This window comes from Mastomys coucha, unplaced genomic scaffold (assembly GCF_008632895.1).
Source record: "Mastomys coucha isolate ucsf_1 unplaced genomic scaffold, UCSF_Mcou_1 pScaffold7, whole genome shotgun sequence".
NCBI lineage: Eukaryota > Metazoa > Chordata > Mammalia > Rodentia > Muridae > Mastomys > Mastomys coucha.
The window spans coordinates 53,082,925-53,087,083 of NW_022196913.1; the positions used below are offsets into that span (position 1 = coordinate 53,082,925).

The 4,159-nt window shown below is 42.9% G+C and overlaps 1 pseudogene; it reads right to left on the minus strand.

Moving 5' to 3' along the window:
• Positions 1 to 2,233: 2,233 nt before the first annotated feature.
• On the minus strand, positions 2,234 to 3,025 carry LOC116082102 (annotated as a pseudogene).
• Between the last annotated feature and the right edge of the window lie 1,134 nt (positions 3,026 to 4,159).

The window sequence follows — 4,159 nt, forward strand, 5'->3', positions numbered from 1 at the left end:
TCCACTTTTCCACCTTGAAGGCAAAGAGTAAGACCTACTTGAGTTGGGCATGTTGGTGCAATGTACTTGGGTCACTGGAAGTTCTACAGGAGAAACACAAGATGTCCTTGAAAAGTTGTGAAGCCAAACATTCAGATACTGTCAATAACAGATCATTATGCTTTCAATCTGAAGTGCTCCCCTAACAGTCTTGTTTTGGACACTCACTTCACAACTGGAAGCCATATCATGAGAGGCTGTTGGACCTTTAGGAAATGGCTGAAACAGGTCCTGGGGCAGGCCTTTATGGTTATCAGTTTAAACACCCAATCTATCTTTTATCTGTTTGCTAGAACACTGACAATAAAAAAGAAAGAAAAATAGCTGTCAACACATGTTCTCATTGACATGCCTCCTCCACCATGATGCCAACCAAGATGAACCAAAACTCTGAGTCAAACTAAATGTTCCTTGGACATTTTGGTCTCAGTGACACAAAAATAATACCGAAAAAAAAAATACGATCCCCAAACCTGAGATTATTGCTGTAAAAACTGGACTGTACAGTTCTCAAGCCTTTGGAAGTTTTCTGCAGGACGAATGGGGAGGAGTTTGAATACTTGACCTGAGAAACCCTAGAATATTGTAAGCCATGCTTAGTGGGTGATTCCAGCGAGAGCTGGAAGACCAGAATGCTGATAGAAATGTGGATGGCAAAGACCATTCTTTTGACATTTCAGGCAGGAACAAGGACTTGAGTAGAGGACAGTCATGTGACAGTCTGGCAAAAATGCTGCCTGTGTATTGCTTATGTCCTGACAGTATAGCTGTGGCCAAATTCTTAAGTAATAATTTATCTGTCAGAGTAAATCTCAAGATGGCATAGTCTCAGGCTGTAGCATGGTTATTGCTAGCTCTGCTTGGCCAGGTTTATAGTGAGAACTGACTGTAGAAAGATGGAAAAACAAGCTATGCTGTTTTGGAGTGCAGCTGTTGTAGAATTTATTTATAATCCCAAACCTGGGTTTCTGCCTTGATCACTAAGTTCCCAGAAAAAAGAGACATACTACTTTCATTATTTACAACAAGCCTTAAACAGCATAAGAGCTGGATAGATACCTACACTCTGTGTTATTAGAATCTACTTTCTTATTGATAACCCTGAGTAATTACTTACTATGTTTCATCTAGATTGCTCTTAACTCCATTGGCCAGCCTCAGGACCATGTTTTCTTGACTAACCTAACCCATGGTGGCTTCTCCTGCATTCATCTTCTTCCTCTTGTGGTCCTCCTCTGACCCACCTACCCCCTGGTCCCAAGCCCTGGAACTCTAAAATCCACCTATGTCTCCTCTGTCTAGCCATAGGCTGGCAGCATCTTTATTCACTGATCAGAAGTAATTTGGGAACAAGGTCACAAAGTGTCACTTGGCTCTACATGCAGACTCTCGTATCTCTGGGGCAACCAGGTCCTGAGGAACCACTGTCACCATTAGAATGCAAACGGCACCAGGCCAACCCACAACACAAGGCTATTAAAGTTAGTAAAAAAAATTAAGTTTGGAGAAAATAGCTAGAGTTGTTAAATACTGAATCAAAGGTCTGCCAAGTACTTAGCTTCCATAATCACTCTTAATGTGACCTATGGAACTTAAGACAAAAACAAAACAAACAAACAAACAAAAACCTAATACTTAAGCATATATTATTTCTTAGTTGTATGATACAATTTTTGGTTTCTTTTTTGACTTTTGTCATCTTTCTTTATTTAGCCATATACAATCTTACGAAAAAGTTTGCAATAATATGAACACCCACATCTCCTACTGCAAGGACAGAAGACAAAACCTAACGGTAGAACGAGAAAAGAAGATCTGTGTAGGATCAACACCAAAGCATGCTGGCATTTATTTAGAAGACAGCTGTTCAGCAAGTGTTCTGAGGGTATTCTCCATAGGTTGACTGTCTCTCTTCAGTGCCTGCACATCAACAAGAGCAGTCCACAGGAACCAATATTCTAGATAGAGATCTTTGGGCACAAGGCCCACAAGAGCCAATGTCAAACCTACCCTCCCAACCATCACCACGGCACATCCTTCACAAGAAGCCCTCACAGTGTTAGGGGAATTCTAGAAACTAGGATCATGTTGATGAGCCCTGCTTGGCTCAGGCAGGACAGACAACTTCTCTCAAAGGCTACATTAACGGCTGCCATCACCTTGTCTAAACTGTACCAACGACACAGAAGGACCCATGAAGAGAAAAACTCCATTATTTCTTCTCCTTCCTGAGTGCTGTTCTTTTCCCTCCTTTGGAAGGTTTGCAGTATTTTGCTTCCATTTGAGCCAGAAAATTGTCCATTTCCTTTTGCCGATCCTTTTGTCTGCTCTGGATGATGCTTTCAGGTTATCCACTACTCCTTCCAGCCCCGGTTCCTTTCTGCTCAACTCTGCTTCTTTAGCCTCTTCCTGAGCCCTTCTTGTCCTTGTATTCACCTTTTGTTTAGACTCTTTGATGAAGGCATTGTAGGATGGAACCTCTTTGGAATCAATAGCTTGAATGATGTTTCTTATCCTGGGTTCATCTGTGGACTGTACACAAAGCACAGACTCCATGATCTGATCCATGTCACCCTTGAAGTCCAGATAGGCCTGCTTAATATTTTTAGCTCTTCTTCGGAACCTTTGTATATCTTTTCAAAAGCTTGAATATCCTCTAGCGATATCTTTTTAAAGAGTAGTCTCCAATGGCATCCCAGTCCCGGTCTTGGTTGAGGCCAGCAGAGTCTTCGTCCACGGTACCCTGTTCATCGTACACTGTTTTCTGTTCCTTGTCACTCAGAACCGCGTAGACTCTTCCCAAGATCTGGAAGTGGTGGGTGGCGTCCTTTTTCTGGTCCTTCTCTACTCGGTCGGGGTGCACTTGCAGGGACACCTTGTGGTAGCCGCTTCGGAGCTTGGCGTCGGAAGCCTTGCACATGCCCAGCACCTGGTAGAGGTCGGCAGAGGTGCCAAACACCTGCTAGCTCAGCTCCAGCAGCCCCATGCCGGGGACAAGGCTGCTCCCCCAGAACTCCGCAAGAATGGAGCCACTGCCACTCCCTTATTTTACCTTTTTTTTTTTTTTTTTTTTTTTTTTTTTTTTTTTTTTTTTTTTTTTTTTTTTTTTTTCGTATAGCCCTGGCCATCCTGGAACTCACTCTGTAGACCAGGCTGGCCTCGAACTCAGAAATCCGTCTGTCTCTGCCTCCCAAGTGCTGGGATTAAAGGCATGCGCCACCACTGCCTGGCCACAATTTTTGTTTTACATTAATATTTTCCTGTGACAGTGTCACAAATTAATTTTCACAAACCTTTTTATAAGTTAAAAATGTTGCTTCAAGAGCTTATTTAAAAAAGGATATTTCGCTTCAGAGGTTCTAGTCCGAAGAGGTCCAAAGTATTATCACTATTAGGTAAAAAGAAGCCTATCTATGCTAAAATTATTGGAAATACTTTCCAATCCAATAGAAGTGGAAACTGGGAGTCATTTCATAAAGGCGGGGAGAAACTATATTTTTCCTGTGTCAGACAGATGGCACAGGTAAGATAGAGATAGATATGTCCGGCTTTAGAAGCCTGTTGGTGCCACCCATTGCTTATGTGCATAGTGAGGCATGGCATCATGAAAGGAGTGCAGGGTAGAGTAGCTGTTCACTTCATGGTTGCCAGAAAGCTGTGTCAGACAGATGGCACAGGTGCCAGGAATTGTAAATATGTAGAAAGAATAAACACAAGCCTGAAAGCAAGGTAAGAGAGGCAGATCAGCCAGGGAACTGAGTTTCATGGTTATCTCTTTGAATGGGAATGGTTTTGTTTCATTTTGTTTTGAGACAGAATCTCACTGTGCAGTCCTGGAGGGCCTGGAACTCACTCTGTAGACCAGGCTGGCCTCAAACTCACAGAGCTCCACCTGATTCTGCTTCCTGAGTGTTGGGATTATAGGTAAGCACCAAGGCCTTGGTCATATGTTGCCTCAAATATTCCAGAGTAGGTGCTACAGACACCTGCCCCGCAAAGATCCTAGGAAATAGAGATGGAGGCGGTAGGGAAATACCTTGCTGGTCAACAAAAGTCCACTCGTCTAAACAGAGGGTAAGGAAATAGTGGCCTAGCCAGGCAGAAAAATACGTAGACAACA